Raw genomic sequence first — 24,430 nt, forward strand, 5'->3', positions numbered from 1 at the left:
TGAAATTTTCTCACAGACTCTCATCTAGAATTCAATGAACAAACTTTACCTGTAAAGTTTCTAATGACATTAAATGACAAATTTGGGGATTCAGAAGGATATTTTTCTGTTCCATTGGACCAACTGCATTTTGTAGTGATCTACAAGATTCTGCTTCCGATGTGAGGATTTGATCAAATATATATACACACATACATAACACTTGAGACCTAAAGATTTTTAGTGGAGGGAAAGAAATGGAAAACCTTCCTTCCCTCTTGAAAATGGTCTTTTTAATAAGAGAAATATTAATAATTATTACTCCAAAGATATTTTGTAGAAATAGCGAGGTAAAATTTCAAAGAACGGGAATTTATTTCTGCTCAGGACTCTTTGGTTTTAATGTTCAGTGCTCACTTGTTACACTAATCAATGCTGTATTGGCATCAGCTGATGCCAAGATTTCCTGCTGCCTGAAGTCTAGTCTACTACTGCTTTTAATACCACCATCCATTTTCTTTGCTTGCTTCCATTAGAGAAACAGTTTCATCGCTTACCGGATAACAGAAAAAAATGTGGTCAGGGCCTTTTTGAATGGTATTATTGCAGTTCTGAAGAAATTAATAAGGACAGGAACAGAATAGTGGGCAGTTATAAGTATCTTCATGGCAACATTAATCCTAGCAGTCCCAACTGGAAACAATCCAAATGCCCAGTAGAATGGATAAACTTATATAATAAATCATGATGAATATGTAAATTCAGACAATAGAATGTCGTTCAATAACAATAGTAAAAAACATGGATAAAGCTGACATAATGTGGGCCTACGGACCCATAAACAGGAGAATATATATACAGAATGATTCTTTTTGTATATAGTTAAAGAAAAACTGGCAAAACTAATTGATTTTGTTTGTTAGAACTCGAGACAGTGGTTACCATCAGGGCTTTCTGTCCTGTCTGGAACTGGGTTCTGGGATGTGTGGGGTTCTGGTAATGCTGTTTCCAAGTGCTTTTATTTCCTGGATGGATTCTTTTTGCAAAAACCCATTGAGCTGAATGATATTATTTGTGCATTTTTTTATATCTCCATAAAAATTTTTACATTGGTGATGAGGAGCCAAGGGCAATGTGACAAGTCTCAATAACATGTTTAGTGACACGTGAAGTACTCTTATTTTAACAAATGTCTTTTTACTTAAATAACAGTCACGTCTATTCTAATTTAAGTGTCATATGATTGACTTGTTTTCTGTTTTGACAGCTCTTAAGAGGAAAGCCCAAATGGCATAAGGGGAGAAGGTGCTCTAATTTTTAGGAGCCCATCTATGATTAGAAAGAGAGCAATAGCAGGGGATTATTAATATTGATTAAAAATGATAAGCCTATACATCTCCTGGATAATTTCTAATTTTTTATTTAGCTTCTTCTAGCTAACTTGTCTTCTGAAAATATAATGTAACACGTTGGCATTGTTAGTTTGTTAGAAAGAAGGAGAAAGAATCTACATGGATAAAGAAGAGCCACACGTTCTCTTTACAAATGACCAAAGGTCACTCTCTATTTCATAACTAATGTCTTACTGAACATGGGTGAGTGGATTTTGTCTGCACTTGCTTTTTTCCCAAGTGGAGCAATCTGGGAAATTTTCACAACGGACTTTATATTTTAGAGCAGTTTTAGATTTGCAGGAAAGTTGAAACACTGGTACAAAAGGTATTCATATATCCACACCCAATTTTTCCTATTATTCACATCTTACAATAGTATAGTGCATTTGTTACAATTAATGAACCAATATTTGTGCATTATTATTAAGTAATTCAGATTTCTTTAGTTTTTGCTAACGAAGTCTTTTTGTTTGTTTCAGAATTCCATTTTGATCCCACATTCCATTTAGCTGTCACGTCTCTTTAGGCTCCTTTTGGCGGTGACAGTCTCTCAGACTTTCCTTGTATTGGATGACCTTGACAGTGTTGGACAGATATTTTGTAGGATGCCCATTAGTAGAATCATCTGTTATTTTTCTCACAATAAAGCTGAGGTTCGTGGTTACTGAAGGGAAAACCATAAAGGTGTCATTTTCATTATATCATATCAAGAGTACATACTATCACTATGACTCACGGCTGCTGATGTTGAACTTGATCAACTGGCAGAGGTAGCTTTTGTCAAGTTTCTTCAATGTAAAGTTACTCTTCCTTTCTTCCTCACCTTGCTTTTAATAGGAAGCAGACCAGAGAATGAATTACTTTTCCCTGTATAATCACGACCTCATACTCTCTGAAACATAAAACTCTCTTGCTTTTAAGAAGATAGAACTGATAGGAGAAATGACATGACCATCAAGATTTCTAGCACAATGTTCATGGTTCATGTGTATTTCTTCATAGTGTTATTTCTTTGTTTTAAAATTTTCTTTTGGAAATGATGAGAGGAGATGATACTACCTAATATTTTGAGAATACTTGTGAAATTAACCTTTTATTCACTTAATCTGTTTGGATATGATTTTAAATTATCCACAAAACATGTTTAATACATAGATCTTTAAAAATAGTTGGTGGTACTAATATTGTTATGTCAGATTATTATATTTTATACAATATTAAAAATGTATTATTTTTATAGAAATCCTTACATTTTTGTATATTAGGTGAATTAGATTTTGGGATAATCTAACTTGAAATGAAAGTCCTGCTAAAACAGAAAGCTTACTTTTTACCAAGTGGGAGGGGACTCTCTCAGTGTTACTTATTCTTGGTAAAATTCAAATACTTGAGAAAAAATTACAAGTGCAACAAACTGCTGACATGTAAATAGAAGTGATTCTAGGTTGACTCAGAAAAACTGATAATAAGTTTTCTAGGGTTGAACAGAGGTTTTTGGGTAAAGTGTTATGAAACATAGCATTAGATAGCAAAGTAAGTTCACAATGATTTCCAATTTTACGTTCTAGTTTATAATACAGCAGAACTCTAGGTATGAAATCCTTTAAATCCTTTAGAATAAATAATTCCTTTTGCATTTGAGATGTATGGAATATACATACAAAATAGAGCAATACTTTTAAAAAGTTATGTTTATTCCAAAGAGTTTATAAATGAAATTTGTTTAGGCAAGATTAATTAATATATTAATGTAATTTTGCAGAATAAAACTAAGTAATGAAAGATTAAACTATCTGTGAGATGCTGAATTGATCAGTAAATAACATGATTAAAAAAGAATCTCCATTTTATTTGATATTAATAATATATTATTAAATCATATTGTTTCTGATAACCTTGATTCTACCTGAGTTGACACTGTCAGAGGTAAAGGTTGGTACATTTGCATCTGACTTAGTCAAGTTGCCTGGTTTAGTTTTACTCTAATGCACACCAACAGAGTTAAGGTCACTTTATTCAAAGGTCGTAGGATTACTTCCATAATTAACCTGGCAGAGTCATGCATGTCCTACCTGCAGTTACCAAATTTAACAGCTTCCAGCTGATGGAGTGTTGGCTAAATGAGCCGCTGTCAAATTTTCAGTTTTGGCTGTCTCTGTCGAAGTTGACTAAGCTTGTGGCCAGCGATGCCCCTGGCTTTCATGTAGCTTAAGAAAATTTAGTATTGGAAGAAAACCTGTAGAAATAAAGATACTACAGCATAAGTAGAAGAGAATAAAGTTGGAAGGAAAGACAGAAACTGAACATGTATTTATGCACATATATGCACATTGCATACATTATATGTAAACAGTAGAATGGAGGACTAAGGTTTGAAACAAGGACATATATAGAATGTCAATTTGCTCTTGCTTTTTTTAGACGAATCTTATTTAGTTATTTATTTTATTATTTTTTTTTCTGAAGTGAGAAGTGGGGAGACAGAGACAAGACTACTACTGTATGTGCCCGATCGGGATCCACCTGGCATGTCCACTAGGGGGCAATGCTCTGCCCATCTAGGGTGTTGCTTTGCTGAAATCGGATCCATTCTAGTGCCTGAGGCGGAGGCCATGGAGCTGTCCTCAGCATCTGGGCCAACTTTGCTCCAATGGAGCCTTGGTTGCGGGAGGGGAAGAGAGAGATAGAGAGAAAAAAGAGGGGGAGGGGTGGAGAAGCAGATGGGAGCTTCTCTTGTGTGCCCTGGCCAGAAATTGAACCTAGGACTTCTACACTCCAGGCTGATGCTTTACCATTGAGCCAACCAGCCAGGGCTCAAGACAAATTTTAAAGTAAGTCATTCCCTGGACTGAGGTTAATTAACATAACATTCGAAGCTAAAAGAAAAAAAAATGCAGCATTTTTATAGCTCTGAAAGCACAAAATAATGAAATGAAAGAATTCTAGATTTAGGAAATCTGGTGCTTTCCCAAGATTTTTTTACTCCTTGCTCTGGTGCCGTTAGTAAATCATTCAAATCTTTAGTGTATCAATTTGTTCATTTTTTAAAAATTAGGTTTGGGCCAGGTAATGAGTTTCAATAAGTGATTGGTGATATGTGCCAGCCATACATAAAATAAGTATATACATTGTCATAGTCAGTCCTCATAAGAATTCTCTGAAATGGTCTTCTACCAATGAGTAAACTAGGCCGAACAAGCCTAAAGAGTTTACTTAAGGTTACCTGGCTTGGATGTGGCCAAATGCAGATTAGAAGGCAGGTCTGTCATCCTCTAAGACTTTGCTCTTGAAAATAATGATAACTTTTATGCCAGATACTGTTTGGGGTCTGAGGATACAGCAGTGGGCACGAGAGACAGAGATCCTGTCTTCATGGGCGGTATCTGCTGGTGCAGGGGTTCCCACACTGCCGGGGCTCAAGGTACAACAACACACTCACGGGGTCCCACAAAAGTGTTTAATTGTTTGAGGAAACATGGTGATACCCATCAAATCGATATGAACTCTGGATGTGACTGTTCAATAAGCTAAGAGCAGGCATTTATTTGTTTTGAAGTAAGGGTGTTGTGGCTGAAAGTTTGAAAATCTCTGTTCTAGTGGGTTTTGGTAAGGGGAAATGGTTGAAAGGCCTAGAACATTTCAAAATGTACACCAAACAAAAGAGACATTCAAGGCGAGGTACTCTATAATAAATTAACGTGGTCAGGTGACTGAGAGGAACTGTACATAGATGGGGTGGTGGGTAAGGTCTGACTGAGAGGAAGTGTACATTAGATGGGGCGGTGGGTAAGGTCTGACTGACAGGAACTGTACTTTAGATGGGGCGGTGGGTAAGGTCTGACTGAGAGAAAGTGTACATAGATGGGGCGGTGGGTAAGGTCTGACTGAGAGGAAGTGTGCTTTAGATGGGGCGGTGGGTAAGGTCTGACTGAGAGGAAGTGTACTTTAGGTGGGGCGGTGGGTAAGGTCTGACTGAGAGGAAGTGTGCTTTAGATGGGGCGGTGGGTAAGGTCTGACTGAGAGGAAGTGTGCTTTAGATGGGGCGGTGGGTAAGGTCTGACTGAGAGGAAGTGTACATTAGAGGGGCGGTGGGTAAGGTCTGACTGAGAGGAAGTGTGCTTTAGATGGGGTGGTGGGTAAGGTCTGACTGAGAGGAAGTGTGCTTTAGATGGGGCGGTGGGTAAGGTCTGACTGAGAGGAAGTGTACTTTAGGTGGGGCGGTGGGTAAGGTCTGACTGAGAGGAAGTGTGCTTTAGATGGGGCGGTGGGTAAGGTCTGACTGAGAGGACGTGTACATTAGATGGGGCGGTGGGTAAGGTCTGACTGAGAGGACGTGTACATTAGATGGGGCGGTGGGTAAGGTCTGACTGAGAGGAAGTGTGCTTTAGATGGGGCGGTGGGTAAGGTCTGACTGAGAGGAAGTGTACATTAGATGGGGCGGTGGGTAAGGTCTGACTGAGAGGAAGTGTACATTAGATGGGGCGGTGGGTAAGGTCTGACTGAGAGGAAGTGTACATTAGAGGGGCGGTGGGTAAGGTCTGACTGAGAGGAAGTGTGCTTTAGATGGGGCGGTGGGTAAGGTCTGACTGAGAGGAAGTATACATTAGATGGGGCGGTAGGTAAGGTCTGACTGAGAGGAAGTGTACATTAGATGGGGCGGTGGGTAAGGTCTGACTGAGAGGAAGTGTACATTAGAGGGGCGGTGGGTAAGGTCTGACTGAGAGGAAGTGTGCTTTAGATGGGGCGGTGGGTAAGGTCTGACTGAGAGAAAGTGTGCTTTAGATGGGGCGGTGGGTAAGGTCTGACTGAGAGGAACTGTACATTAGATGGGGCGGTGGGTAAGGTCTGACTGAGAGGAAGTGTGCTTTAGATGGGGCGGTGGGTAAGGTCTGACTGAGAGGAAGTGTACATTAGATGGGGCGGTGGGTAAGGTCTGACTGAGAGGAAGTGTACATTAGATGGGGCGGTGGGTAAGGTCTGACTGAGAGGAAGTGTACATTAGATGGGGCGGTGGGTAAGGTCTGACTGAGAGGAAGTGTGCTTTAGATGGGGCGGTGGGTAAGGTCTGACTGAGAGGAAGTGTACATTAGATGGGGCGGTGGGTAAGGTCTGACTGAGAGGAAGTGTACATTAGATGGGGCGGTGGGTAAGGTCTGACTGAGAGGAAGTGTACATAGATGGGGCGGTGGGTAAGGTCTGACTGAGAGGACGTGTGCTTTAGATGGGGCGGTGGGTAAGGTCTGACTGAGAGGAAGTGTACATTAGATGGGGTGGTGGGTAAGGTCTGACTGAGAGGACGTGTGCTTTAGATGGGGCGGTGGGTAAGGTCTGACTGAGAGGAACTGTACATTAGATGGGGTGGTGGGTAAGGTCTGACTGAGAGGAAGTGTACTTTAGACGGGGTGGTGGGTAAGGTCTGACTGAGAGGAAGTGTACTTTAGACAGGGTGGTGGGTAAGGTCTGACTGAGAGGAAGTGTGTTTTAGATGGGGCAGTGGGTAAGGTATTTTCTGAGAGGTGGCACTGGACGTGAGGGCTGAGAAGGAGGCTGTGTGCGAAAGCCAGAGAGGGCAGCAAGGGGCCATGCCTTCAGGAGATCGGAAGAAGGAGGAGAGAGAGAGAGCGAGAGCGAGAGCGAGAGCGAGAGCGAGCGAGAGAGAGAGAGGAGTGCTGGGTCATGCTGGGCCCAAAAGACATACTGCGGAGAGTTTATTCTAAGTGCAATGGGAAACTGAAGTACGTTCCAGCTACACTGTCCAAGGAGTCTTCATTTATTTGCCATGTATTATTTTTCTGCATAATACAGAAAGTATAAATCCAAAAATGTTTAGATTTTTTGTGCTTTTATGAATATATTTACACTTACCTTGCATTTTTGTCAGTTAATCTATGTTTCCAGTCACACACAATAAAAAAAATAATAAGTCAATGCTAAGGAAATGTCTGCAGATGCTCAAGGTCACCTGGCTAGGATGAAGTTGAACCTAGGAAAGTAAGCGGAATGTTACCTTATTTCATCCAAATGCAAAGTTAGCCAGTTTTTTTTTTCCAAACAAACTGTTGTGGATTGAACTGTGTCCCCAAAAAGATATGTTCAAGTCCTAACCTCTAAACCTTTGCATGTGACCTTGTTGGAAAACACTGTCTTCTCAGATATAATATGTGGTTATATTGGATTAGGGTTGGCCCTAAATCCAGAGACTGGTGTTTTTATAAGAATGCAATATGAAGGCTCAGAGACACACAGGGAGAAGGCCATGTGGAGACTGAGGCAGAGTTTAGAGTGATGCATCTATGAATTGAGGACTCCAGGGACTGGCAGCAACCATCAGGTGCTAGGAGAAGGGCATGGGCAGATTCTCCCTTAGAGCCTTCAGAAGAAATCAACGCTGTTGACACCTTGATTTGAGACTTCTCGCTTCCAAAAATGTGTGCGATTAAATTTCTCTTGTTGCAGTTCTTTGTCATAGCAGCCCTTGCACTCACTATAGAAGGCATTAAAAAAAGAACACAAACTTTCAAAATTATTATTTTGATGGTGCCAGGCTGTTAGTGGGACCATGATGCTATCAGGTTGGCATTTTCTTTTTCTTTAACTACATAGTTATTTTGATGCTAGAATTTGGGAAACGTTTATCTTTGTGTGTTGGCAAACATTCTTACAGAGGATGGCAATTAAGAAAAAACTTTTTTTCTAAGGTTGTAGAATATGAGAATAGACTTTCTTCTCATTCTTTTCAAAGTGCTATGTGTAACTGTTAATAGGTAGTATTTTTATTCTATTATATCAAATGTTTCTTATTTAAATATATCCTTGTTTTAGAAATTAGATGAATTAATTTCTTTTGCTTTTACTTCTCTTTTTTTGGGGTGAGAGGAAGGGAGATAGTAAAGCAGACTTCTGCATGCGCCCCAACCTGGTTCTACCTGGCAACCTCATTTGGGGACCGATGCTCCAGTACCAAGCTATTTTTAGCACCTGAGGCTGATGCCTTCCAATGGAGCTATCCTTAGCACCCGGGGCCACGCATGAACCAATCAAGCCACAGGCTGTGGGAAGAGAAGAGGGAGAGAGGGGGATGAGAGAAAGGAGAGAGAAGCAAATGATTGCTTCTCCTGTGTGCTCTGACTGGGAATTGAACTCAGGATGTCCATATGTTGAACCAATGCTTAGAGTATACACTGAGCCACCAGCCAGGGCCATTTTGTTTGGTTCTGATATATACAGTAGGAAGAAAATGCTTTCATTTCTCCTATCCTGAACTATCAGGAAAGACAAATTGTCTCTCTATAGAGGCCCTGTCAGCAGTGAAGAGGTAAAGAAGCAGCTTGTTACGCTGTTGGGTAGCAGCATAGACTTCATGGGAAATTGATCTAGCTCACGTACACACAGAAAATATTGTTTTCAGTCGAGGGGATAAGAAAAACAGTCCAGTTAAAACAAGACAGCCACATAGCCAGAAGTGGCACTTGGAAACATGACCAAATTTGACACATTGCACGGTTAACAACACTGTCAGTCACATTCATGAATTTCATATTGATGATAAGTTATCAATGAAATGTGATGACTTTAACTTTTTATACTATTTGTTTTCCACAGATGTAGCACATCAGAATCACCTGTGAATTCTTTTCATAATATAAATAAATGCCTGATTTTAACTCTGAGATTCTGATTCAAAGGTGTTAGTTGAGGCTTGGCTATGTACAATTTCAAATCCAGTGTATGACTCTGACATGCAGGCAAGGTTAAGAACCATAAATCAAGCATAACTGAGCATTGAAAAAAAGGTATTTTTCTGGGGGGGATGTTATAAAAATATAGTGTAGGGTCATCATACAATAAAATGTTTTATTTGGATAGTAGAATTTTCATAAAACAAGTTTTTTTCCTAATTGTCCTTGTTCAACTGGTGATAGGGCCAGGTTTAGAAGTTAATTTTCAACCTAAACTAGTATTTCTTTCACAGGCCAAGATGATTTATATTATTTCTGTTAAATGATTAGCTCATAAACTTTAACATCGGCAGAATCACAAGAAAGGATTGTGACAAGCTTACTATTAGTAAAAGCAGGGTATAGGTAAGCAGGCCATTTCAAATTCTGAGGACAGTTGCATGCTATATCTCATTCAAAACATATCTATGTCAAATTAAATGTGGCGCATGTACAATTAATAACTGAGTTGTTGCTCACAGGATGACATATGCTAAGTATGCAGAAATGATATAATTTGGAATGTTTAGTTTTAGTTGTCTTCACATTTCAGAGTCATTTTTTTTCTAGATCTCAAAAGGGTTTTTGTTTTGTTTGTTTGTTTTTTGTCACTGTGGAACTAGGAGTTGCTAGATGCCAGGCCAGTAGAGCCTAATGGTAAAATGATCCTGGGAATATTAAAATTATTTCTGGAATGCAGTCTAAGATATCTTCTGATACCTTTCAAAACCAGTGTGGAGCTCACCACTCAGTCTGATGTGCAATATAATAAGATTTCAGTCAAAATAGAATATAAAGGACATATAAAGACTTCTGAGAGCCAGGTGCTGCGGCACTTTAAGAAATAGCCTTGAGACAGTAAAAGCTTAAGAAATGGCTTATTTTAAGCTCCTGTAATTAAAGAGAAATCATCAGGCATATGCATAGGGTGAGTAGTCAGAGCTGCCAGAAATGGTTGTTTTTGTAGAGAAGGCTGGAGCATCACACACCACAATAGCAGGGTTCTTAGTATTAGATCAACTAGTAGCAGGTGTGTGAAACACACGCACACATAGCGCATGCACACACACACATGTGCGCACACACATGCGTACCCACACATGTGCACACATGTGCACAGCTTTACATGGGCCCGTTACTTTGGATAGGTTGCTCTGTGAGTCTGAAGGAACATTTATCTCACCTCAACAGATGCCAGTTATATAAGTGTAACCGTTTAGTGCTGCAGCGAATCGGATGCTGTTTTTCTGAGTACCATAAAAACTCCTTGTGGTGCAGCTGGGGGATTTTATAGACACTTCACTGAATATTGTATCTTTTTTTGTACTGTGCTCTCTCTTAATTCTAAAATAGTGGACTATGAACAGAAATATGCTGTTACAGAGTAACAAACAGATCAATAGAAATGACACCCTTTGCTGAATGTGAAGTTGGATGATGAATTGAAGATACTTCAAAGGACAGATACACAGCATCTCAAGACACACAGACACAGACACACACACACTGTTATGAACACATATCTTGATATTATATAGTACTTACTACTTTCAGTGACGTTTTATTATTGTTCTTGCCACTGACTGTCAATTCTGAATCAGATATTCCTTCTCTCATACCCTGTATTGCCTGTATTGAATGAATTCTGGCAAAATTATTTAACACACCAAAGCAGATTCACTAAAAGTAAAAGCTAAAGACTCTCTTTGATGGTATCAACATACAGCAGTTTATTTTCTTTAGCTGTAATAAAGGAGGATGCAACTTTCTTTTGTTCCCAAAGGCTGAGTTGTTGTAAACTTATGGGTGAGTTGATTGTGGGTTTTGGTGTGATGAGACAGCACGGTGATGTGGCCAGATGCACAGACGTGGGGGCAATGTCGCCTAGGATTGAGTTCTCACACTTCCCCTTACTGCTGGGCAGACACGGGCAAGCATGTAAACCCTCTGTGCTCCCGATTCCTCACCTGGGCATTGAAGCTCAGAGGTGAGCGAGAGGACTCAATAGTCCAATGATTGCTAAGCAGGAGAGCAGTAGTTAGCATGAACAGGAATGTTAACCCTTGCTATCCTGCAATCATTAAAATAGACTTTTCATATCCATTAGAACAGACTTTCACCTTTAATTTTCTTCCTTACAATTTCAATTGGTAAAAACAAAATTTGAAGGCACTGACATTTCATTTAGTATAAAAATCAATATACATGCAGAAAGTTAATTTCTGGTTACTTGACCTCTAAGAAAAGATAATGTATGCCATTATGCACGTGGGCAGGGTTTTGGACTGGAAAAAAAAAGTATCAACCAAAGAAAGCTTAGGGTTAAAAAAGGGTATTTTATTTAAAAGGAAACTCATTTTTCAATAGCTTTTCAAGATATTGATTTACAAATTTGTTAAGTAAAAGGAGAACTGAGGCCAAATATTAACAAATAAGTAAGTATTAAAAATCAAATATGAACTGAGAAAATGAAGGTTAATTATTTCTGACAATCTGCTGTTTTAAAATTTTGAGTTTTGAAGTAATCTTAACCTTAATCATTTTGATTATAGCATTGATTTTTTGATTTATTAAAGGGAAACATATACCTTATAAAAACATGAAAATACAAAATATATTACAGAAAATGCAAGTTTCTCTGTATAGTCTTACCACTCTGGGGTAAAACTGTTAATGTTTTGAAGTATTTTATGTGAAATTTAATATCCACTCACAATTTGAATCTCACTGTTTAAAAAGAATGTCATAGCCTAGTTTTATTTTTATTTAAGACATGTCATTAGTTTGTCCACTATTCTCTGTAAAGATTACTTTTAACAACTGATTACTATTCCAGTATTTGTCTCCATTATAATTATTTTCACCATTTCTGTTTTGTTGGACATTTAGATTTTTATGGTTTTGCTATTATAAAAAAAATTACAGTGAGCTTTCTCTTATAAAAATCTTTTATCTCATTTATTTTTGTTGTCTTCAAATAGATTTCTAGAAAGGGATTTGCTGCAACAAGAACACGATAGTTAGTACTCAAAAGACTGGTGGCCAGCTTGCTTTCCTTTTTCTTTTTTTATTATTAACTGAGAGTTGGAGGCAAAGAGACAGACTCCTCGAGGTGCACGACCAGGATCCACCCTGCAAGCCCACTAGGGGCCCCTGCTCTGCCCATCTGGGGCCATTGCTCAGCAACTGAGCTATTTTAGCATCTAGGATGAGGCCACAGAGCCATCTCAGTGCCCTGGTTCAACTGTGCCTGAACCAATCAAGCCAGGGCTGCAGGAGGAAAAGAGTGAGAGACAGAGAGAAAGAGAGAAGGGGGTGGCAGCATTGGAGAAGCTGAAGGGCATTTCTCCTTTTTTTCCTGACGGGGAATAGAACCCAGGACTTCCACAAACCAGGCCAACACTCCACCACTAAGCCAACAGATCAGCGTCCAACTTGCTTTTCTAAATATTCCAGTTTACACTCATGCCAGCAGCTTATGGAAACATACACTTCACTGAAAGCATGAGGACAGCAAGAATGATGATTTTCTAGAATATTTTTAATTTGATAAAAATATATGTATTGCTATATACTAAATGTTTTATTTGCTCCAAATTTATATGTTGAAATCTAATCCTGAGTGTGATGGTATTTGGAGGGAGGGCCTTTATGAGATAAATTAGGTGGGATGATGTGAGATTTCATCACCATACTTAGAATAGCCCTCAATTTAAAACATGAATTACTTACTTCTGGATTTTTCCATTTAATATTTTTGGTTGACTATAGTTGACTGTGAGTAACTTAAACAGTGGAAAATTAAACTGCAGCTAAGGTGGGACTCCAATATCATTATTAGCTTCCAAAATTAATAGAACTTAAAACAATGGTCATGGTGGTTGCCTTAGCAGGCATAATGGCAACTCTAGACCTCATCAGTTATTTTTGTAAGAAAGGAATCATAATGTTAAAGAATTCATAACCAATAATTGAATTTCAAGTAAAATGATGTCAAACACACAAAAAAATTATTTCTCTGTATTTGTCTTGTTCTACTGAATTATCTAGAAAACCCAGGAAATGTTAAATTTAGATTTTGATAATGGATAACTTTTTTTTTGTCCCTGGAAATATGTTTTGCTTATGGTTTATTAAAAAATATATTTTGTATCATATTGTAAATGTATTTTTATATTATACTTCAATTTTGTTGTATATCACTTAAATAATTAGATATATTTTTTGAGTTATATGTCTCTTCAGCATTTATTAAGACAATTCTATGCTTTTTCTTTTAGTTTGTATAATCAGCACATTAATTATATTTTTATGGAACTGTTTTTACAATACTAGAATTTATCTGATAATTATTATTATAATGTACTGTGATAATTGAGTTAGTAATATTTTACTTAGTTTTTTGTATCTATGTTCTTAAGTGAAATCAACAGTTTTTCTACTTTGTGCCCATTTTTCTGGTTGTTTTGTTTGTTTTAAGAATATGCTTGATTCAAAAATTAATTGAGATATTTTATTATATTTCCAAGCTCTGGGGAAAATACTTGTGCCTCAAACTGTCTAGATCTCATACATTTCTTGAAATTAATATTTTTTGTCAACCCCCATTTTTTTTCATGCTCTTTGGTTTAGTGTTGAACCATTTGTGTTTTAAAATTCAATTGTCTTATATATATTTTCTTTCTTTCTTTTTTTTTTTTTTTTTGTATTTTTCTAAAGTTGGAAATGGGAGGCAGTCAGACAGACTCCCGCATGTGCCCGACTGGGATCCACCTGGCATGCCCACCAGGGGGCGATGCTCTGCCCATCCGGGGTGTTGCTCTGCTGCAACCAGAGCCATTCTGTGCCTGAGGCAGAGGCCATGGAGCCATCCTCAGAGCCCAGGCCAACTTTGCTCCAGTGGAGCCTTGGCTGTGGGAGGGGAAGAGAGAGACAGAGAGGAAAGAGAGGGGGAGGGGTGGAGAAGCAGATGGGCGCTTCTCCTATGTGCCCTGGTCGGGAATTGAACCCGGGACTCCCGCACGCCAGGCTGACGCTCTACCACTGAGCCAACCGGCCAGGGCTGTCTTATATATATATATTTTAATGTTTTAGCTTAAAGTTTCATAAAATATTTTTTAAGCCTTCTAACAACACCTCTGTATCTATTTTATCACTTTTCTTATTTGTTTTCCCTATCATTGTTCTTGACAGTGGATGCTTTGATACCCTTAGTGGCAGCCCCCCAGGAAAGGAGGGAGCCCTAAATGATACCATGATTGTTTTCACTTTGCTTATTACAACTGCCTTTTCATTGGATGCTTTCAACTTTTTGAAATGGAGGGTTTTGAAATCTTGTTAGGGTTTCTTGGTATGTAGGCTTGAGGAGGAGACTGTTGTTAGCTGTTTTGGACTCATTGCCTCTTTCATTCCAACCATATATGTGTTCTCAGTAGCAACCATTATTCAAATTTCATGTGTGCAAAGAGCAACTCTGCTCGTTTCCAGTGGTGATACAGGGTTTTATTTATTTTTGTATTTACTTGCTGCTTTTGTCCAGCCTCTGTGGTGGGGAGGACTCGGGTTTTACCCAGGGGTTTGGTATGAAGGTTAGATGCTTCACTTACTTGACCATTTTATCAGGATTTTCACATATCACTTTTTAAAACAATTCAAATCAATTTTGGGGTTATAGAGTTGATAACGGATAAAAGAAAATGGAATGCGCATTGTTAACGGAGTCACGTAAAATAGAGTCAGGAAGCTATTAAGGAAGTGGGGATATGTACCTCTAGTTCTCAGAGCTGCTATTAAGTTTGTGAAACCTGATGCCAAACTAAACGCAAGGTTGAGTCATAGACATCCTGGAGAAACAGCTGTAACATGGACACATGTTGACATTTCTTCCTTCCTTGTAGTTTTTTACTATCTCTTGTTTGGATGTTGGAACTAACCAATCCCTGTTAACCTAGCCAACAATCTCATCTGCATAAAAGCCTTACACTTTCTAATTTTCACCTTTCTAAACCCTGCCTCTCTTTGCTCTCCTGAAATGCTGGTTGGGTTACTACCTGGATCTCTGTCTCCAGGTTACAATTGTTTGTGCTCAAATAAATGCATATTGCTCTTTATTACAACCTGGACCTCTACTTTGCTTAACAGTCAAACTTGATTTTTTTCCCAAGTACCCAATTCTTCTAGCACAATTTCCTCAATAATCTTGTCCATTTTGGATTGGCTGGTTATAACTCTTATATCATGTACTAATTTAGTGTATCAGATTTCATTCAGAATTTTTTTCCTCTATGCATTATTTTTATATAAGCTACACATATGATAGCTTCATACTATGTGAGGAGCCACTGAGCCACTTCACCCACAGATGTTGTAAGGTACCAAAAACTTCAGAATTAATATTAATATTTTAAGAGGCTTGGAGAACATTTCATTAGTTTGGGTTAAAGTGTGCAGAGAAATTGTGAGAATAGTCCCTGTACTGTGTGATTGGCATAGTCAGGGTGGCCCTTGGCATTGTGTTGCAAATGCAAAGGGGAGGAAAACATGGATTCCCAGACATTCCACCACACCTGTGAGGAAAGGGGTGAATGGCTAGCCAGGAGCAGGGAGAGAAAAGCCAAAATAAACCTTTTCTTATAACTATGAGCCATTTGCAGGCATTTGTCCCCACGGAAACTACCTCTCCTATGTAAATGCGTGTAGTTAACACGTGTGACTCTGGACAGAGAGATAGCAGATGAACACTAGATAATATGGGAATGCCTTATAATATGTAAAAAGATATCTTTCTGCCATTGTGTTGACTTGTAAATTTTGTTTTCTCCAAAAGGATGTATGGCTTGCAAATTGAACGTGGTCCTATCATGTTAAAGGACATATGACTATAACCAATAGTGGTCAGGGGCTCCTAATTACAATTTTTGCTTCTGTACTTCCCACTTACAAAACTATAAAAACTAAGTAGAACAAAGGGCCGGCGCGCTCTCCCTCAGATTTCTGTTTGGAGTTGCTACCGCTTGGCCAAGCTAGACAATAAAGCTTTGGTGTGTAATCGACGGACCTTGTTCGCGTCTTCAATGTTTCGGGTCCCTCTGGATTAGGATTAACACTATGCATGACATTTCAGTCTAATTTTAAATTTCAGAGACCTATACTTAAAAAAAATTCCTATTGATTTACAAGAGAGAGAGAATTAACTCATTGATCCACTTAGTTGTGCACTTATTGGTTGCTTCTGGTACGTGCCCTGAGTAGAGACGGGGATTGAGCTCATGACTTCAGTGCCCCCGCCCTGACGATACTCTATCCACTGAGCCACCTGGCTATGGTGACAACTATGCATTTTTGTAACACATTTTATTCTGTTTTATTCTAAACATGATTCTGTGTATCAGATTCGAAGTCCCTAGAGGGCTTACCCAACTGGGCTTCCCTATGTTAGCACAGTGCCTTTTTAATGTTGGCTGCTATCAGTGCTTGCATCCGCTTGGCTAGGCTAGAGTACCCAGCAATTCAATTAAACACTGTTGCTGTGAGAGTATTTTGTAGATGTGGTTAACATCTATGATCAACTGACATATAGTAAAGGCACTGTCCTTGACAATCTGGGTGAATCTCATCCAGAAAGTTGAAAGGCCCTCAGACTAACGTTTCTCTGAGGAGGAAGACACCCCTCGTGGTGCAGCCTCAGCTGCTGCTAGAGAGAGACCAGCTTGTCTACAGACTCACCTGCCCGCCCCATACTCTAGGGAGCCAGTTCCTGAGCGCGCTCTCCGAGCATGGGCTGATCAGGGCTCTGCATTGATCAAGAATCTTTCTTTCTCTAGACAGTTTCCATTTCACTGATGCAATCTGCTGCGTAAGAGCCAAAGACTCTTATATCATTTTAAGTATTGTGAAAATTTATAGTATTAATCTTAGCATTTAAACAGGAAAAAAAAAGGCACTTTTCTCCCACTTACTATGACACTAACTTAACACATACTGACACTTGGCACTTTTTCTCTGTACGAGCCAACAGCAAGATGCAACGTATACTGTATCTTCCCAAGGTGAGATGACAATCATCCCCCCAAAATGAGTTGATTTATGTTATCTGTGCAAACGTCCTGTTACAAGAGTGGAATGCCGAGTAAAAAAATGGGGATAATTCACTTTAGCGTGAATTTCCCACCACCGGTGTCTTCTCTTGATAGCCTGGAAGCTCACAGAAGTGTTGTTTACATTTTCTGTGATGACAAGAAAAACCACGTGCTTTACCGATTCATGGGGAATACATTTCCAAAAAACGAGTCTCACTATTTTCTAGGGAACACGATTTGATGTGAGAATGGGGATACCACTTGCTTCTTTCTCCTTTTAGATACCACACCAGCCTCCTGTGGCGGTGTTGTGTTTCCCCTTCCTGTGTGCGTTCACACGAGGCATATCCATTCTGAAACACATTGGGATCGTCATCTTCTACTAAAAATACCAGGTCCAGCAATGCTGAAAACGCAAACGACTTCCCTGTAAACGGAGGCACATTATCAGAAATTCTTACTACTAGTGCTCCACGGATGGGTATACAGAGCATTAAACTTATTCTCGCTCTCCTTTCCTGGGGTTATAACAACATTCTGAAGCACTGTATAAAGGATGATTATTAGAGGATAAAATCAATATCTCTGCACTTTTATCAGTCTTCAAGAGAAATCAGCTAAAGAGGAGTAAAAGAGTTATTGTCTTTACTCTGAATTTTTCTCCAAGCTTGACAATAAACTATTTTTGCTTCAGAGAAAAAAAATGCATTAGCGTCAACCCGGTTAAGAACTACAGAATTAAACATACCTTTACTTTAATGCAGTTTATTGTTTGGCTTGGTAATAAATCTGTTTTACCCCATGCTTCTGTTGTCTCTGTGTGTGTGTGAAACTTGCTGTATGATAAATGTCTCATTAATTAAACATAGCATAAATATAATGCAGTAGTCCGTAATTTGAAGAGTTAGGCATTTTTTAATTCCTCTGCAAGCTATTTTCCATACTATACATCCATACTCCATATGCTTCCTATTTAGAACAGTTAGAGTTGATAAAGGTAGAAAACTTAAAGGCATGACATGTCTGTATTATGTGTGTGTGTTTGTTTGTGTTGGAAATAATTTGTAAGACTCACAAAGAATTTACTAAAATTGAAAACTGACATTTTAATGATCAGATTCCCCAGAATTTTTATGTCATTTTGGAAATACTGCAGGGTAAGAAGATCCTTTCAATTATGCATAATTTTAGATAGAAATCAAAGATGAGACAATCCTTTGAATGACAGACAGCCCAAAGTACCACATTTACATTTGCTTAGAAATGCCTACACCGCAGAAATATGCTTAGGCCTCTATACCCACACACACAATGCTAGAAAATTTACTTTTAGCCATTTATTAACTTTGGTGACCGTTTACACATCTGTCTTCCATGAATGTCACTTCTATGCTTCAACCACCACCACCATTTTCTTGAATGATACTGTAATTCCAGAGTGTCTTCTTTGGTAAATTCAGTCATCAACATTCTGGTCTCAGTGTACTGCATATGTCAGTAGCATTTAACACAGTGACTTATTCTTCCCTCTTTAATCATTTGGCTTCCAGAACTTGTCTTGCTCATCATTTTCTCTTGCTCACTGATTACTCCCTGTATTATTTTCCCATTGCTACATAACAAATTACTACACATTTCGTGGCTTAAAATAACAGCCATTTATTATCTTGCAGCTTTTTTAGGTCAGAAATTCTGCTCAGGATATCAAGAAGCTGAGCCTAAAATGTTGGTTAGATGACCTCCCCACCTGGAGGGCGGACTGAGGCAAACCCACCTGCAAGCTCATTCCCGTTGTCAGAACTCATCCCCTGTGGCTGTTCGACTGAGATCCCGGGTCTCTTGCTACCTGTCAGACTAGGGTTGCTCTCACTCCCACAGTCACTTCCAGGTCCTTACAACTGCCTGAAAACATGTCTGTGGATTCTTCAAGGCTAGTAGGAAATTCACACTTTGAGACTCCCCCTGAATATTTATTCCCTCCAGAGATGGCCTGGATCTACTATTTAAGTGCTTGCTTGATTAGGTTGGACCCACACGGGATCCTCTCCTTTTGGATTAACTCTCAGTCTACCGATTAGGGACCTTAATCATATCTGCAAAACTCCTTTGTCTTTGCCTGGTGATATAACCTAACCATGGAAGTCAAACCCTATGATATTCAAGTCTCCCTGCGGTCAAGGAGAGGGGATATGTACACCAGGGGGCAGGGATCTTGGGGCCCTTCTTAGAGTCCATCTACCACACTATCTCTTTCTCTGAACCTCTCCCATCTCTCCAAACTCTTCCTGGCGCTCCGGGGCCCAAGGGTTCAGCTTTTGGTTCTCTTCTGTCTGTATCTTTGCCTGTCCCCTGGATGATCACATCGTTCTGACCTGTTTTAATACTAAAGCTGATAAAACTCAATTTTATGCACCAAGCCCTATTTCTTTTTTTTTTTTAAAGTCAGACTTATGTATCCAACCATGTATTTGATTTGGATGTAAAACAGTTATCTCAATATTAACCAATCCAAGATAGGACTTTATCTTTCCTCTCAAATCTGCATGTTTATGTTTTCCCTTCAATTCTTCATTTTTTTTTAAAAAAACATCCTATCAAATTACACTACTAGCCCTTTTTAAAATCTTTATAAAAGCAGTCTCCTTTACTTTTCCTTCCTGAAATCACTCTTCCACCTCTGCCTTACAGACTTTCCATCAAGATTAATCCTTTCATCCTTTGCACCACCTTTTACTGTAGGGGCTCGAGCCGTGGGAGAACATTCATACGCATTTTTGTGCCATTTTGTGCTATTACAAGTAAATGGTTTCCAACTTCAAGAAGCCTCAGGGCTTTTGAGGGATAACTTAACTCATTCTAAGTCCTTCTCTCCTCCTGACATAAATTCCTTTAAACCTTTATTGTTCTTTTAACATTCTGTGCACCAACTAAAGTCCCCCACAAACAGGAGATGTCTCTCCTTCTAATATCTAATGCCCCCTACATGTCTATGTATACTCATAATACTCAGTTAATTCTTTTCTCAAGGTCTCAGATATTAATCCTTCAGTTATCTCCTATTTCCTTTATATTTTCAATGTTTTCCTTGCCAGTGGCTCTTTCCCATATCTCAGTGATTTTCAACCTTTTTCATCACATGGCACACATGAGCTAATTACTAAAATTCTGTGGCACAACAAAATATACATGCCGATCTGGCAAAAGAAAAATAGGTATATAATTTTGATTCATTTACACCAGATGACTATTGATTGGTTGGTTGTTGTCATTTTTTTACTTGACATTCTAAGGGAAAAGAAAGAGGTCAATGACCCTAACTAAATAGTCGGGTATGATATGTTCTAAAAATTCTTGTAGCATACTGTTTGAAAATCGCTGCCTTAACTGATACACATTACAAGTCTATTGGATCTGAAAACAAAGGCAAGAACAGACCATCTTATCCTTGAATACCTTTCTGCGTGCTGCCTTTATATTCTTATTCACTACACAATCAATCATCTTGAGAGAGTGGTTTTATTTACCCTTTTTATTTTCTGCTCTTGTCTTTATTACATGACTCTAAAACCAGGCTTCTACTCCCACAATGCCATTAAAGGACTCATCTCTAAAGTTACTAGCACTGCTAAATTGTCAAATCCAAAGGACACATTCACTCCTCTCTTACTCCCATCGACAACGTTACTTTCTGGAAACAACATAATTCCTTGGCTGCAGTCTTACTTCTACCTGATTACATTTCATTTCCTCAGAAATGTCTTTCTTCATTGTTGTGTCCCTTATTTTTTTTTATTTCTTTATTATTATATCCTACTATTTCCTGTAGTTTTCACTACATCAAAGAGTCTGGCAATATCAACATCTGAATTTTACTTTTCAGATTTGTCTCATAAGTTTGAGATCCTTCTTCCAAATCTAGATGTTAGATGGACCCAAAACTCTTAATTACACCCCTGCATAATTCCTTATCTTTTTTTCCCTAACCACTTTTGTCCTTCTGATCAAGGCACATTTATTTACCTAGGCACAAACCAAAAACTTGTGGGCAATCCTTTCATTTCATATTTATTTATTAAACACATGAGTTTGAGTGTCTACTATATGTTATGTATGGACTACGCTGAGTGCTGACAGTACATTAATGAGCCAAAGAGGTGTAGTTTTTCTGCCATTTTGGAGCTTAGATATTCTCACGGGAAGGACAAAAACAGGTAAACATGTAAATGAGTAATTATAATTTGGTAATAGTTCTGAAGAAATATTTTTCTCTGTCACAGACTAATGGTGAAAAGTCTACTCTAGATAAGGAATGGTTTTTCGGGAGTGATGAAAGCAAAGATCTTCCTTCGTAGCTAGGACAACATGTGTGAAGGCCCAGAGGTATAAAACGACTTGTCTTATTACAGGGCCTGACAAGTCCTGAGAAGCAGACTGTATTTAGTCTAACCAAGAAGTTACCCAGACTAACTCCAGCTAGTGTTTCATGCTTATGTAAATTAAATCTTCAAAAGAAGCTCAAGACTTTTCTCTACCCCCCTCATCTTACATCACTCAGAAGTTCATGCTTATTGGCTCTGATAAAATCTCCCACAGTTCCCTAATCTCTTTTCATCTTCCCCGTGCGTGCCCTCTGGAATTCATGATTAACAATTAGCCAAATGCAATGTACAGTATCTTAAACCTCATCTCCAAATGTTCCTTATACCTTCATTCTTGAATTAAAACCGGGTTGTATTTTTATTCTACCATTTCTACTGATGGTCTAAAAGTGATGGCTCTTTTTCTTTAATATCTTGAATACAATGGAGGGAGAGTAGATGTTAAAGTTTCTCCTCATGGGTAGTTCTGTCCAGTGTTTCTTCTTCCTAATCACACCCCCAGAAGCCCCTTTGAAACTCGTGTTATGAGCTTACATAGGTCTTGTTCTTCTTTGCTTCAATTATTTTCAAACTGTTGAGACAAGTGATCAGTTTCTTGGCCATTGCAACTTCAATCAGCATCTACTCCTCCAAGTGATATCATAGTCATGATGGGTTTATCTTTCACTCATTCTTTTAGTAAAAGTGAAGTGCTTCGGGATGCCAGATGCATTAGGCTTGTCATATTAGACTCCCCATAACATATTAGAATCTTCTGTTGTTTTCTGTCTCATGCAGTCCAAAGGAGAGGGGAAAGTTCAGTGTATCTCACAATTTGGCAGAAGTTTGCAGAATAAAAGTTAAATTTGATATATTCATTTTGCTTCCTACTTTCTATTTTCATTTTATTTTAGTTTTTTGCAGTTTCTTCACTATCTCTATAGCTTGGTGATGCATTTAAATATATATAATTTTTTCTTTATATCTATCTATAATAATATAATATCCTATGGATCTGTTCATAAGGGGTATTCTATAAAAGTTATTTTGTCCTTTGTTTTCACTGACAACATGTCTTTAGATATTTATTTTTCCTACTTATCTTTATTTATAGATGATTAAATTACATTTTAATTTAATTTTTATGTCTATGTATTCAATTGCCTAAATCAGAATGTTATAAGGACTTAATAAAAATATTCTGCCAAAAAGTTTAAATTAATAATTTAATTTATTTTTTACTAATCAATTTCATTATTGATTATGACTTGTTTTTTCTTTTAACTAAAATATTTACATTCATTTTAGAACAGAATTACAGATGGCAGCCCTGGCCGGTTGGCTCAGCGGTAGAGCGTCGGCCTAGCGTGCGGAGGACCCGGGTTCGATTCCCGGCCAGGGCACACAGGAGAAGCGCCCATTTGCTTCTCCACCCCTCCGCCGCGCTTTCCTCTCTGTCTCTCTCTTCCCCTCCTGCAGCCAAGGCTCCATTGGAGCAGAGATGGCCCGGGCGCTGGGGATGGCTCTGTGGCCTCTGCCTCAGGCGCTAGAGTGGCTCTGGTCGCAATATGGCGACGCCCAGGATGGGCAGAGCATCGCCCCCTGGTGGGCAGAGCGTCGCCCCTGGTGGGCGTGCCGGGTGGATCCCGGTCGGGCGCATGCGGGAGTCTGTCTGTCTCTCCCCGTTTCCAGCTTCAGAAAAATGAAAAAATGAAAAAAAAAAAAAAAAAAAAAAGAATTACAGATGGCCTTTGACTTATGATGATTTAATTTGTTTTTTTGATTTTACAATGGTGTCAAAGTGATATGCATTGAGTAGAAACTGTATTTCACATTTTTATTTTAATCTGTTCTGTGCTAGCAATATATGATATGATATCATTCTGTGATTTTGAGCAGTGACAGTAAGATGATTTCACCCAACTATAGAGTAATGGTAAGTATTCTTAACACATTTAACGTAGACTAAGGTAAGCTTTATTTTCAGTAGTTTAGGTACATTAAATACATTTTCAACATTATATTTTCAACTTACAGTGGGTTTATAGGGATATCATAAGTTGAGGAGCATCTCCATATTATTGCCCCAAAAGCAACTTTCCTGAGATAGCAGATTTTCATGACAACAAGATGATTTTATGCTCATAGAAGAAACTTTGGCTGTAAGTTCCCATCAGGACTCTGCGAAGTCATTTTTATACATTGCTGTAAAAATGTCATCTAATGTGCTGTGTTGTGATCATGTTTATTTAGTTTGCCCTGTTATTCTCTTCCTTCCTAACACTAAATACGGTTTATTGCTGGAGTTATTTCTTTATGGTAAATTATGGTACACCTTGCAGTGTCGCTCTGACAGGACACTGGAGTGCAATTCTGTAAGTAATATAACCATGAGTACTCTCAAGGCCTCATCACAGCAACGCTGTATCTGGAAGGACCTGATTTATAACCTAAGAGGCAGCCAGGCAGAATTTTGCAGGGTGAAAAATTCAAAACTCTAAATAGTGTATAAAAAGAAAAATAAAATAGACTATATCTCATTGCATCCAATTATTAGTGAGTCTTATTTTTAGTTAAATCTGCAAGAGTAATGACACGAATTCTTTAGAGAAAAGGCACAGAAACAAATCTAAGTGGTTGTAAAAACAATGAAAGATACAATATTTATCTCAGAATAAAAGTTCAATAAATGTACTTGAAAAGATATATTTAAAAGACATTTCACAGGGATCTGAAGTAGATTTTTACAGAACTATTTTTAAGATCTTTTATTTTGATAGTGTTTTCTACTGCTGGATATATAGTCAAATTTGAAAGAATTCTACAATTAAGCGATGACCTTAAAAGAAGAAAATAATGCTTAGTAAGATGGTAACTAGACTTATCCTGGGGATAATTTTATA

At 38.4% G+C, this 24,430-nt stretch overlaps 1 pseudogene; it reads right to left on the reverse strand.

Moving 5' to 3' along the window:
• Positions 1–7,745: 7,745 nt before the first annotated feature.
• LOC136309265 (cobalamin trafficking protein CblD-like) overlaps positions 7,746–24,430 on the reverse strand; it is a 71,807-nt pseudogene continuing 55,122 nt past the window's right edge.

The sequence above is a fragment of the Saccopteryx bilineata genome, chromosome 6 (assembly GCF_036850765.1).
Source record: "Saccopteryx bilineata isolate mSacBil1 chromosome 6, mSacBil1_pri_phased_curated, whole genome shotgun sequence".
Taxonomy (NCBI): Eukaryota; Metazoa; Chordata; class Mammalia; order Chiroptera; family Emballonuridae; genus Saccopteryx; species Saccopteryx bilineata.